Below are 14566 nucleotides of genomic sequence, written 5' to 3' on the forward strand. Positions count from 1 at the left end.
TTTTAGGAGGCTGGGGACTTTAGAAATTGGGACAAATCAGAGGAAGTGGTTCACTAGAGGCAAGACTTTCAAGGTTATATCTGTTTCTTCCCTTTATCAATTTCTTGTCTATTAAGCGAACAACCTCCTCCTCCACATGATCCTTTTGCTTATGATTTTCTTTCTTATGAAGGACTCAAGAACTCAAAGTCTGACTGAACCCCTGAAACCATGGGTCAAAACAAGTATTTCCTTGTTTTGAGTATTTTATGTCAGGCACCCTGCCACACTGGAGAGAAGGTTTTCATTACTTCCAAGTAGCACTTATCATGACTACATCTAAGGCATATCTGTACTCACAGATCCCTGCAGTATTATCACATAACTAACATAAAATTAGCCAGTATGTCAGTAGACGAGTAGATTAAAATATGTGGCAGATATACAAGTGGGATAATAAGAAAGAGGAGAAATTTATAGTTTGCAGGAACATAATAGGATTTGGAGGTTATTGTCATAAATGAAACAAGCCAGGCTCAGAAGACATAAGCCTCCTTATTGACATGAAATACTTCCAGTAAGAGAAGCAGGGACTAAGGGATTCTGACCAAAAGCTAAAGAGAGGAAGTTATGTGGATGTGTTGGTGAAAGGTACAAAGATAAAGTTAGACAAGAGAACAAAAGATAAATGTTTAAAGCTTCAGTCATTCAATTCCAACATGGGATCTGATGTATTCCAAAATGGAATGTGAAACAAAGGAAGTATTCCAAGTGGAAGAAAGCAGCCGGAGCTGCATTTTTAAAAGTAGTTCCATGTGGAGGCACTCACATGAACATGGTTGAAACCTGGGAGAAATGTTAGTATTTCCACCACGATCTATCAAAAAGATGACTGTAGTCTGACCAGGTAACAGTGAAGCCATAGCAACGTGTTTTCCCATGCTTTGGCTTAGAATTGTCAAGTAAGGAGTCAACACAGTTACAAGTGACAGTAGATTTCTGGTGTGAGTATTATTGACTAATAAACACATAAGAAAATTCCTCTAAGAGTGTTATTTCAGCAAGATGTATATTTGAGGAGGTTCTAGGTGTCTGACCAGGAGGCACATTGGTGTTGTCAGCATGGCTGGACTCTGAGAGACGTTATTTTCACACTGCTACTAATGGACTATGGTGAACTTTTCAGGTGTTACAAAAAGAGAGCTGAAGTATGTTGTAATAGGAGCGGCGGGGCTGCGTCCCCAGCACCCGGGCCGCCTGCTAGCTTATGCCCGAAATAACAACATACAAACTGTATTCATTTAAACACTGCTTGGACCATTAGCTCTAGCCCTTACTGGCTAATTCTGATATCCTGATCAACCCATTTCTAACAAACTGTGTAGCACGGGTCTTACCAGGAAAGATTCAGCATGTCTGACCTGGCGGCTTGCTTCATCGTGTGCGTCTGCCCGGGAGAGTGGAGCATGGCCTCTCTGCTCCAGATAGCAGAGCCGTCGAGTCTTAGCTCACTTCCTCTTCCTCCCAGCATTCTGTTCTGTTTACTCCACCCACCTATGTTCTAACCAATAAAATGGGCCAAGGCAGTTTCTTTATTTTTTTTAACCAATGATCTTCCTCCATCAGAAGTAGGCTGATGTTTGGCTAGCCTTTGTGTGAATGAAGAATTTAGAAACCAAATACTGGCATTAAGTAACCTCAGTCTAGACCAGAAGAGCTAAGCTTGATGGAATGAAAACAACAACAACAAAAGGAAAATGGCCTCTCATTGATGTTAAATTCACTGATCGCAGTTGCACTGGTCATAGATTGATCCAGAAACTTGAAACCAAGAAAATTGTGACTCAAACCCTTTCTGGCCTTCATGAAACAATTCCAGGCCAGGAGAATAACTATGTTTTGATAATTGAGAATGAAAGAGAGAGGTACAACGCCTCTAAAGGAGAGAACATGATGATATGCCAATCACAAGGCTCTTCAATTTCCAGGAAAGTCATTACCAGTAGAGTTTGTGTGCTCCTATGAGGCTGCAGGTTTCTTCAAGTCCAGTTCTACAACCATTATCATGCATATTTGTATAGAATAAGGGCCATAGAATTAAATACTGCATGACTTATGAGTGATGGTAAAATGGGATACTTTGGCACCAAATCAGATTGCAAAATCACTCTGCAGCAAGGTTCAGATACATTGGTCCAAAATGATGCCTAACCTATAAGTTCATTGGATTACACTGAGTTTCTCACAGCCAGAAAAGCTCCATGTCTTTTGTTCCTTTGCCACCCTCTTAACTTGACTAGAAAAGCTCATTTCTGAGGTTCTAATAGAGCTGGGCTGCAATGGTGTGACTGTCCGTGATAAAGTTCACGAGCAAAGATATCCCTTAGGGCAAGGGCTTGCTACTAGTTCCTACAGACAAGTTTATAATGAAGTGGCAGAAAATACGAGAGCAGGCCTGCAACAACTCTAAGAGTGAAGTAGGTGAAGTATTTATATTTTTAATTTTCATTGGCAGTAGAGGAACTTCAGAGCACTGGTTCTGGGAAGCAGACTCAGAGGAAAAGCAAACCTGCCTTTGTTTAGCAGCCTTTCTAGAATGTGATTTTGATGGTTCCACACAAGCAGGCCATCTAATGGTTTCAGGCAACATATTTATGTGTTTATATTTATACTTTAAACTTCAGAGTTTGCATTTTTCCTCCTGCTAAGTCTGTCAACTGGTTGGAATTTGTAATTTATGGCTATGCAGCAATCCAAGGTTCTTTATCCTCAAGTGATCTTTTTCCCATGGAGACTTACATTGCATGACAAAACGCATCTGGAAGTGAATGATGGTGTCTCAGAATCATCATGCGAGGGCTCTAAGCATGCTCTTCATGTGTTATTTTTGTAAAAATTGTAACGATCTTTTATATTCAAAATAAAATTAGCTGATAAGTAGGTGAATGAGTTGTGTACTAGTACTTTAGGTATTTTAAAAGATATGGAATCTATAACCATGCTTAAAAAAAAAGTCAATCCCCAAAAAGAACAACTATTCTCTCTTTATTTTTTTCTTTCCTTTTCTTTCTTTCTTCCTTCCTTTCTTTCGTTCTTTCTTTCTTTCTCTCTCTCTCTCTTTTTCTTAAGGCTTTTGGATAAATATGTTAATACAATATTGCATTAAGCTAGTAATCAGTTTTAAGATAAATATGCATCATTCACTTGTCCAGCAACTGTTATATAACTTCAGAGGAATTCCTGCTCAGTAAATCCTGCCAAACCAGTCTTGGTTTTTACGACCCATTATTGGGGCAAAAATGGAACCTCAGGGTAAAATGGACATTAAATGCTTTGTGTATGAGAGGGCACTTTGCCATGTCAAGGTAGAGAATGTTGTAAACATAGATATAGAGACAGACAGACACACAAACAAACTCATACACACTCACACACACAGAGGAGGAGATAGAGAGATAGAGACAGTGCTACAATTGTTAGAACTAGGGCTGCTCATTACTCAGTTAATCTTTTTAAGTGACTCTTACATTAAAAGTTTACTTTTCCTTTAAGATTGTTTATTTATGGGTAGACTCAAAAATCCCAATCCTCTGCTGGAATAGAGAACAGCAACTGATTCCCTCAGCCAGAAAAGAGGCTTGATGCATGCTTTGCATCATCATAAATAGCCTAAGAGACCATGCCAAAGTGTGTGCATAACTTAAAGGCTACTGGCAGTAGGAATTCCTACAGTACCTCCCGATTTTGTTTAAATAAGAGAGTTCTAAGCTTAATACAAAATTATACAATAAGAAAAAATATACCAAGCAAGAAACATGTGATAAATATTTCAATAATTATCCTATCCTAATGAGTTTAAGTCTTATATAATAAGGAATTTGGCCAAGTTATGAGAGGGAAGTTACTACAACTATCTAGTCTTCAACCCCATCAAAGTCCGAGAAGGGAAATAATATTACTTGAGTAAACAAGAAGTGTAATCAAACAACTTCCAAAATGTGCAACAAATGACAGAGACAACTGGCTATCTGAGCAATCACCCAAATTTCACCTGCAACATTGGAGCAACCAACTTTGGCTAAGGCCTAGAGTAACTGAAAGACCATTTTCAGAGGAAGAAAATTTCAAAACTGTCTGACCCTGTCTTGGAAAGAGTTGACAGTCTTTATGCTTGTATCCTGCTTGTCCTGTCTCTATGTATCTAAAGAACCTGTTTAGTCTAACTATAAGCATGACAAACATAAATGACTATTGATCTACAATTCTTTTTTTGATATATATTTTTTATTTAATTTATTTATTTATTAAAGATTTCTGCCTCCTCCCCACCACCGCCTCCCATTTCCCTGCCCCTCCCCCAATCAAGTCCCCCTCCCTCATCAGCTCGAAGAACAATCACGGTTCCCTGACCTGTGGGAAGTCCAAGGACCACCCACCTCCATCCAGGTCTAGTAAGGTGAGCATCCAAACTGCCTAGGCTCCACCAAAGCCAGTACATGCAGTAGGATCAAAAACCCATTGCCATTGTTCTTGAGTTCTCAGTAGTCCTCATTGTCCGCTATGTTCAGCAAGTCCGGTTTTATCACATGCTTTTTCAGACCCAGGCCAGCTGGCCTTAGTGGGTTCCCAATAGAACATCCCCATTGTCTCACTGTGTGGGTGCATCCTCGTGGTCCTGAGTTCCTTGCTCATGCTCTCTCTCCTTCTGCTCCTGATTTGGACCTTGAGATTTCAGTCCGGTGCTCCAATGTAGGTCTCTGTCTCTGTCTCCTTTCATCACCTGATGAAGGTTAATATTCAGGAGGATGCCTATATGTTTTTCTTTGGATTCACCTTCTTATTTAGCTTCTCTAGGATTGCGAATTATAGGCTCAATATCCTTTATTTATGGCTAGAAACCAAATATAAGTGAGTACATCCCATGTTCCTCTTTTTGGGTCTGGCTTACCTCACTCAGGATAGTGTTTTCTATTTCCATCAATTTGTATGCAAAATTCAAGAAGTCCTTTTTTTTTAACTGCTGAGTAGTACTCTAATATGTATATATTCCATACTTTCTTCATCCATTCTTCCATTGAAGGGCATCTAGGTTGTTTCCAGGTTCTGGCGAACAATGCTGCTATGAACATAGTTGAGCATATACTTTTGTTGTATGATAGGGCCTCTCTTGGGTATATTCCCAAGAGTGGTATTGCTGGGTCCAGGGGTAGGTTGATCCCGAATGTCCTGAGAAACCGCCACACTGCTTTCCAGAGTAGTTGCACAAGTTTGCATTCCCACCAGCAACGGATGAGTGTACCCCTTCCTCCACGACCTCTCCAGCAAAGGCTATCATTGGTGTTTTTTATTTTAGCCTTTCTGACAGGTGTAAGATGGTATCTTAAAGTTGTCTTGATTTGCATTTCCCTGATCGCTAAGGAAGTTGAGCATGACCTTAAGTGTCTTTTGGCCATTTGAACTTCTTCTGTTGAGAATTCTCTGTTCAGCTCAGTGCCCCATTTTATAATTGGGTTGATTAGCCTTTTACGGTATAGTTTCTTGAGTTTTTATTTTATGTTTTAGAGATCAGACCTTCGTCAGTTGCGGGGTTGGTGAAGATCTTCTCCCAGTAAGTGGGTTGCCTTTTTGTCTTAGTGACAGTGTCCTTTGCCTTTAAAGAAGCTTCTCAGTCTCAGGAGGTCCCATTTATTCAATGAGGCCCTTAATGTCTGTGCTGCTGGGGTTATATGTAGGAAGTGGTCTCCTGTGCCCATGTATTGTAGAGTACTTCCCACTTTCTCTTCTATCAGGTTCAGTGTGTTCGGACTGATATTGAGGTCTTTAATCCATTTGGACTTGAGTTTTGTGCATGGTGATAGATATGGATCTATTTCCATTCTTTTACAGATTGACATCCAGTTTTGCCAGCACAATTTGTTGAAGATGCTCTCTTTTTTCCATTGTATACTTTTAGCTCCTTTATCAAAAATGAGTTGTTCATAGGTTTGGGAGTTAAAATCCAGGTCTTCTATACGATTCCATTGGTCGACTTCTCTGTTTTTATGTCAATACCACACTGTTTTCATTACTGTAGCTCTGTAATAGAGTTTGAAGTCAGTGATGGTAATGCATCTCTCTGACTCTGCACTTCTTTATCACAATCAAAAAATTTAAAGACAATATAATATACATAATCCAGACGCTGTGTATATTCCATCTTTATGTGGATTATTTATTTTTACTCTATTACTTTTAAATATTTATTTATTATCTTTCTTTTTTTAATCTATGACTGAATTCTGTCTCTTTAAAGACTTTTTTCTTCATTTTTTAAAAATCATTTACTGTCTTTTATAACCCTCTATAGTTATTTTCTTCTCTCTTCCAAGCCTACTTATATTTATCCAACACCGTGACTCATTTAGAGTTTTCTTCCATCTGGATTTGTCTTTATTGCATATATGTAATTCTTTACTGTCGAGGCACACTTTTTAAAATGCTAAGTGCTTCTTTAAACTTAAGCTGCACCATTACCAGGGCATATATGTTACTTACTGCTGGCCCCCTTCCAGTCCAGCATGGCTTAGCCAGTTGTGCCTCTGAGACACATGCACCACTCCACTTCCAAGCATACAGGCCATTCACTTTGCCACCAAGATAGGCACAGTACACTACTCATAATCCCCATCCAAATACTTGGTTTCCTGAAAGAGTCAGAGGTCTCACTGACAGCATGGCCTAGAAAGCCTGCATTTCAAAATGGTGTGGCTTTTTTTTTATGCTTCTGCTGAATCAGGAAAACCTCTCTTAAAGGAGCTTTGGAATACCACCAGCTGAAAAAAAAATGTGGTTAAACTTTGCTTTTTATGTCTAGAGTTCCTTTTCAAGCCCTCCCAGGTTTTACAGGATTTAGTCCACCATATTGGCACCAATTTGTTGATATGAGGCTGCTCGTTGGTACCTGGTTGCATAGCCCCGAAATAATCACACAGAAATTATATTAATTAAATCACTGCTTGGGCCATTAGCTCAAGCTTCTTATTGACTAGCTCTTACATATTAATTTAACCCATTTCTATTAATCTGTGTATTGCCATGTAACTGTGACTTACTGACTAAACTTCCAGTGTCAGCCTACGGCAGGGCTACATGGCATCTCTCTTACTTCTCCCTGCCTCTTTTTCCCAGCATTCACTTTAGTTTTTCCCACGTAGCTCTTTTCTTTTGCCCTATCACAGGCCAAGACAGTTTATTTATTTATTAACCAATAAAAACAACACAGAGACAGAAGGACCTCCCACACCATTTCCCCTTTTCTGTTTATTGGTTCACACAGATAATTGAAATGTAAGAGTTAGCCAATAAGAAGCTAGAGCTAATGGGCCAAACAGTGATTTAATTAATACAGTTACTGTGAAATTATTTTGGGTCTAAGCTAGCCAGGCAATCAGGACCCAACAACTGCTCTCTTTTCCTACAAATAGACCAAACAGTTTATAACTACTACAAACCTCTGTGTGTTTCTTCGGGGCTGAACAATTACAGGACTGGGTGGAACAGAAACTTCTGTCTACATTAGCCAATAATTTGTTTGTTAAACCTTGTAATTCACAATTACAGTTTTACTTTAAAAATTCAGTGCTCAAGTATCTATCATAACTATGGAAAAGTATAAATGCCTACTTCAGTTTTAAACTATCTCATTTCAAGATTGAAGATATTGCTTACATAATGTTAATAATGGTTTTTATTTACTGGGATGATTTTGTATGTAAATGGCATTTTTACAAATTAGAGTATTCACCAGCTGGACTGGGAAGAAACAAGCTTAGGTCCAAACTAGTCCCTCTGAATGTGGTTGACACTTCCATGGCAGCAGCAGACTGAGGGCCATTGGCAGTGGCACCAGGATTCATCCCTACTGCTTGTACTGGCTTTGTATTCTCTTTGGATGGATACCTAGCTCAACCTAGATATAGTAGGAGGGCCTTGAACCTTCCCCCAAAAATGTTCCTTACACTCTCTGTAGAGAGGATGGGGGTGGGGTGGGGTGGGTAAGTTCAGGGAATGGGAGGAGGGGAGGTAGTGGGAACTTGTATTGCTATGTATAATGAAAAGAGTTAGTTTTCTTTTTAAAAAAATAAAAAGGAAAAATATTAAAAAATAATTGAAATGTGTTTTAGAAGAGTAATGAACTTCTCTGAGGTGAGCATTCCATATTTTCATTTCTAAGATCTTATAAAAATCCCATATCATGTTTCTTTTTAGAACAAGTGTGTTATAAGAAAGGTGGATTTTTCTATACTTCTAGCATGTATAACTTGATCCTGCTGGAAGTCAGAAAATTCAGTTCTTCCATGTGTCTAGACTGACCACATAAGTATAGCCCATTGTTTCTTACTCAACTTCTGGTGATGAAACTAGAGAAATGAGAGTAAGGGCATTTGGAGAGACCATGAGATATAATTATCTTTGCCTCACAGAAAACTAAAAAGGACCCCAAGTCTGCTTTAAAAGTCAATATGCAAGAAAATAGGATGGCAATGATTCGTGATGTGTACAACAAAGTACACATCTGTGCTTATATTTCTGAAGTACAGATAACCTTCATCACACATCACTAATAGTTTTGCTCTTCTCCTATTTGGAGTGAGAGTACAGATGAAAAGTCCACTCTAGCCTTACTTTCTGTCATATGGCAATAACTCTATTAGTTAGAGTAAACAAACTTCTGATGAATTGAATGATTCAGGTATCATCAAGTAGAAAAATGTGATCTTGCAATGTCAAGACTGATGCAGATATTCTTTGGCCTCTATCCTGCAGTGATTCAGATTCTCAACTATTTGCAATATCCTGATGTCAATATTTTAGCTATTTCGGTAACCATGAAGTTTACTTCAGTTGGACATGTAACTAAAGGAAAGAAGTCCTTATTCAGGATGATCTACACTACACATGTTTACTTTCAATCAGCTTCATCGATTTGCTCTGAAGTTCTCCAGCACTGTGTTATATTAACATTCTATTGAAACCCTTCCAAGAAGGAAATAATTATGCATAAAACAATAGCTACATTGAATATTGGGGATACTGATAAAAAGACATTTGGTATCACTGTGTAATTTTTATAATACACTAGATATGGCTTATGTTAAGAAAAGGGATATACTGTCTACACATCATGGCACATTTTCTTAATTTCTTCTCTTTCTTAGAAGTTGAATTTGTTGGTTATTGTATACTTATATTTTGGAACTTTAAAATGAAAATGCCTGGGAAACAGTTTCGTAAAAGCAAGGAAAACACTAGAAAAAAAGAATAGGAAAATTCCTTCTCTAAGTTCATCTCCAGAAAGCATATTGGACTTGTTAGATTTGCTTAATGTCAATCAAGTAGTACATCCTCAGACAATAATCTCTAAGATAGTACACTTCTTATTTCTGGAAGAAAATTGATTTTTATTGTATAAAATGTAATAAAATGGTTGTACCTGGTAGAGTATTTAACAAAGTAGTTTTATATGGTAAATATCATAGAGTCGGTGCTTAGCACATGATAATATGTGTTCAATAATTGGATCTATGCAGAAACATGTCACTTGGTCATCTATAAATAAATACAACGTCTTTGTAACCTGAATATCAGTGCTAATCTTTCCTATAAAATTATAGTAATTTAGAAGACACTCTACTTGAAGGAGAAAAATATTTGATACCTGATATGTGATGCTAATTTACTATGATGTTTCTTACTGTATTTTCATTTTTTTTTGTTTTTTTCAAGACAAGGTTTCTCTGTGGTTTTGGAGCCTGTCCTGGAACTAGCTCTTGTAGACCAGGCTGGTCTCGAACTCACAGAAATCCGCCTGCCTCTGCCTCCCAAGTGCTGGGATTAAAGGCGTGCGCCACCACCGCCTGGCTCTTACTGTATTTTCAAAAGGGAAGTTTTACTTGCTATTTGTATCAACTCTTAAATAACTATGTGACAAATACAATTTACCTTCATGATTTTGGCAATGTGTCCTTGTTAAGATTTGCTTGAATGTGATATATGACTTTCTGCTCTCTCTAGTCTTTCCCACCACAGAAGGGTAGACTATATACCAACAGAACATAGATTAAATGATGCTGAGATGGCTCTGACATTTGATCGTGAATTGTTTAGCCATCCTCATCCTACTATATTTTCACGCTTGTTGTGGGTCATCACTTTAGAGATTGCAGATATGGCTCATAAACTGAGTAAAATAATGAAGACAAGAACAAATAAATTCATTCTAATTATAATAAACATGAAATACTGTATTTAAGTATTAATCTGACTCAAGTAGTATCGCCAATAATCATTGCTATGTTTTAATTTTTTTGATATTTCAAATACTTAACATTTTATTTATGACAGTGGATTTGTAATCTGAATCCAATATGAATGTAAGATATATATCACATCTTTTCTTCCTTCTTGATAAAAAAATCAAAAGAACATACCCATCATGTTCAGTTAGAACCATGTGCCTGATATAACATAAATCTTTTCGAGAAGACCAACTATGTCTAGCACAGCAGCTGCTGTGGATATCATTATAATGACCATCTTACTCATGGTTTAAAAATATATTTAGATTTAATAGATGGCAGATTGGTGATATGAATATGTTGGGCTAGTGTCATTTAAACTACTGTGACAAATATCCTGTCACATAGAATGATAACTTGTACAAAGTAAAGTTTTTTTTTTGTCTTGAAGATTCAGAAAGCTCAGTCCTGGGTAGGTTTGGTCAATTGTATTCAGCTCTACTGAAAGGTAGAAACATGGTGTCAGGACATGCCAGAGGAAGGCTGTTCATTCATGATACCTAGAAGGCTGGCATCACTGCTGGTTTCCACATATCTTTATGCCATCAAAGTACCAGTCTACCTACAGATGACTACACTGCTCATGTTAGATCCTTCTTAATCCAACTACTTCCCATAGGCCTATCAGCTAGTGAAGAATATACAAGCTTTCAGAGAACCTTTCATATTGAAACCCTACCAGTTCTCTAGTGTTATTGTGCTAGCTAGGTTTATGTTATTTTGACACAAGGTAGAGTCATTTGAGAGGAATGAACCTTAATCAAGAATATGCCTTCATATGATTGGGTTGTAGTCAAGGTGACATGAATCTGAATGAATAGGGTTAAATAATGAAGATGAGAACAAATACATCCATTCTAATTATAATAACCACATTATAAAACAAAGCTGACATTCTTGCCTTTTTCCTGTTTTCTTTTCCTACTTTGAATATTAGTACTTCATATCACTGTCTCCAAACATGTCCTGTGCTCTCCCTGATTTAGGGTTCAGGTTCATGCTATGTTACTGCTTTCCTTTGTTTCATAAAGGCAAAAGGTCCTCTTTAGTCTAAAATAAATGATTGCTTATGATTCTAGATCATAGCACTCAAATGTAAAGACAAGATATGCTCCAAAAAGGGATGAAAGAATATTTTGTTCATGTTAATTGTTGCTTGAAAGAAATTTAAATTACTTTGGTTTAATTGAGCTAATAAAATTACAAACATTTAGTTAATACCCACTTTTATTTCTGATGATCATCAATTCTATTTCCAGATGTCAACATAATTATAGATAAGTATATTCTAGGTAAGTATTCACTGCCTACATCAATTCACAAAGAATCGAGTAGCAGCTAAGAATGTTCTATGGCGTGCATATCCAGAACACTACAGAGAAGCCATGGCTTGTTTTCTCTGACTATGTTTTCATATACAGAACTATTTATTTATAGACACAATGTTGCTATTGATTAAAGAAATGCTGAAAGCATTATTATTTTTATTATTTGTGAGTCCTAGCCAGGTACTATTTTCTTATCCAAGATGCAGTTATGTTTTTGGGTTGGCAGCTCTGCTGATCTTGGTTAGGTTAACTACTTGGACTTTGACTGACTGAAAGTGGCAGAGATTGACCCAGTTCAGGACAGGATGTCAGTTGATACCACGTTATCAGATCTCTTATTCTCTGGCATGTTTTTCTGGCTGTTTTTCCATAGCCTTGGAAACATTTTATAAGAATGTGCAGAACTAGCAGATTTCTTGAAACCACAATAAAAAGCCAATCCAGTATTACATCTGATCGAGTATATGCCGCACTGTAGCACTAGTACATATGTAGTATAAGTAGCACTGTAGGTCACAAGGGTAGTACAGCTTTAAGGAAGAGGTAAATAAATTCTATCATTTTCTGAAGACTTTTGAAAACTTACATTATAAGGGATATAAGCACCCTGAAGGAAATGTCTGCGTTCAATTTTTGCAAAGAATTTATTAGAATATAAAACTAATATTTATAATGAGTATGTGGGTTTGAATTCTTTTTTAAAGTACTTATTTTATTTTATTCATTGCATCCTGACCACAGTTTCTACTCCCTCCACTCCTCCCAGTTCCTTCCTCACCTCCCATCTCCCCAGCAACTCTTCCCCAGTTTCTTTTTGAAAATGTAGCAGTCCTTCAAAGTATATTCACAGAACATGGCCTAACAAGGCACAATAAATCAGGACACAAACCCTCTTATCAAGGTTGGGCATGGCAACCCAGTAGGAGGAAAAGGTTCTAAACTGCAGGCACTGCAGTCAAGGACACTCCACTCCCATTGTTAGGAGTCCCACAGAAACACCAAGCTACACATCTATATATGCAGAGGACCTAGCTCAGACACATCCAAGGTTTGTGTGTGTTGCTTCTGTCCCTGTGAGTCCCTATGAGCCATGCTTATTCGATTCTGTGCTTTGTGCTCTCTTTGTATCCTAGAGCCTTCTGGCTTCTCTAATCATTTCTTTCTCTCTTATATGGGTTTCCCTGGTTCTAACTAGTGTTTGACTGTGGGTCTTTTCATGTGCTCCTCTCCGTTTCTAGAGGATGACCCTCTGATGACAAATGGGCTAGGCACTGATCTCTGAAAATATCAGAATAATATTATGGATCCTTTTATTGACTTATTTTTCTTTTTTTCCAGTCCTGTTTAATTCTATCTCTTGTCTGTCTTGCCTCCTGAATATCCAGGAAGTGTCATGAATGGGCTCCCTCTCGTGGCATGGATCTGAAGTTGGATGTGTCATGGGTTGGCCACTCTGTGCCCCCATTGCCCCAGAACATCTTGCAGGCAGGACAGATGTAAGGTTAAAAGTTCTTGGCTGTGTTAATGTCCCATGTTTTTAATTCTTATATATTTCATAATATATTCAACAGTCATATTTAATATTGACAAAAAGAAACACTTACTAAAGTTTGGTATTTCCTAGGATTTCTCTCATCTTCTAAACCAAACCCAAACAAAAATATTCAATACTATAAACATAGTATTTTGAAAGACAGTACCATCAAATAACATAAAACCCACATTTTTCTTCTGGTTAAATTCATTTTATTTGATGGCTGACCACAAAAAAATAAACACTGTTACAACTGCAGAATTCACAGGTTTTTTGAGTAGTAGCTAGAAACAGTAGAAATGGAACTGAGGATGACAGCCCACCACGTGCTGTGGGTGTATCATGCTGCTTCACCCACTTGTCCCCACTGACTCATCCTCACCACATACTGACGGCTCAGAGATTCAGCTGCGCTGTGGTGCCAGCCGTCTCTCGTTATTTCCCTTGTTTGAAAGTGACTTGGTTGGCAGGGAAAGAGTGAATTGCAAAAAAGGAATGATCCAGAGTTTCATTAGGGTACATTTGGAAACTAAAATGGTGGATAAAGCAAGAAAGACTGGCACTTTACATTCAAGTGTGTACTCAAAACAAAGCTCCGCCTCTGGTGATTGTGAAGAGTATGTGTGTAGGTCAAGGTGCCATTAGCCAATATTATCTTCATACTAAGAGATGACATAAAATGTCTTTGAGATCATTGATGCTCCAGAGCTGGACATGACTACAGACATCTATTTATAGTTTCTATTTGTGTCTACACTTTCAACCTGTTTAACACAGCTAAACAGTCTCACATTGCTGCTAATAGAAGGTCTATTTTACACATTGGCATCTTTTGATTTTACAGCCTCCAGGCTTATATGTCTAAATGTCAGCTGTTTGACATTCTTGGGATTTCATCATGTGAAGGCCAATATTAACCAGTTCCAACAGTGTTAAAGTTATCCAGTCTTTGCAAGAATGGGAGGAATTTGGGTAAGGTTGACAGATTAATCATTTTATGAAACAACCCAGTGAAATCCTTACTACAAATATGATAATATTATTATCCACATTTACTTAACTACTTATGTGGATGGCAATGAAGGCAGTGAGGGACAGACACTGTTTGCATTATTGAGCTAAGGTTGAATATTTCTTATTATTGTGAAAATGACAGAAAATGCCTTAGGGAAAATACAGGATAGAAAGCCCTATATAAGTTTATTTTCAGCAAATTGATAACTGTTTTGTTATATGTAATTTTGCTATGTTAAAGTTAAAGCCTTTCCTTTTTGTTTAAACAGAAAAAGGGGAAATGATGGAGGAAGGTCATTGGTTAAGTAATAAAGAAACTGCTTGGCCTCATAGGTTTAAACATAGGTGGGAGGAATAAACAGAACAGAATGCTG

This window comes from Microtus pennsylvanicus, chromosome 1 (genome assembly GCF_037038515.1).
Source record: "Microtus pennsylvanicus isolate mMicPen1 chromosome 1, mMicPen1.hap1, whole genome shotgun sequence".
NCBI classification, from domain to species: domain Eukaryota; kingdom Metazoa; phylum Chordata; class Mammalia; order Rodentia; family Cricetidae; genus Microtus; species Microtus pennsylvanicus.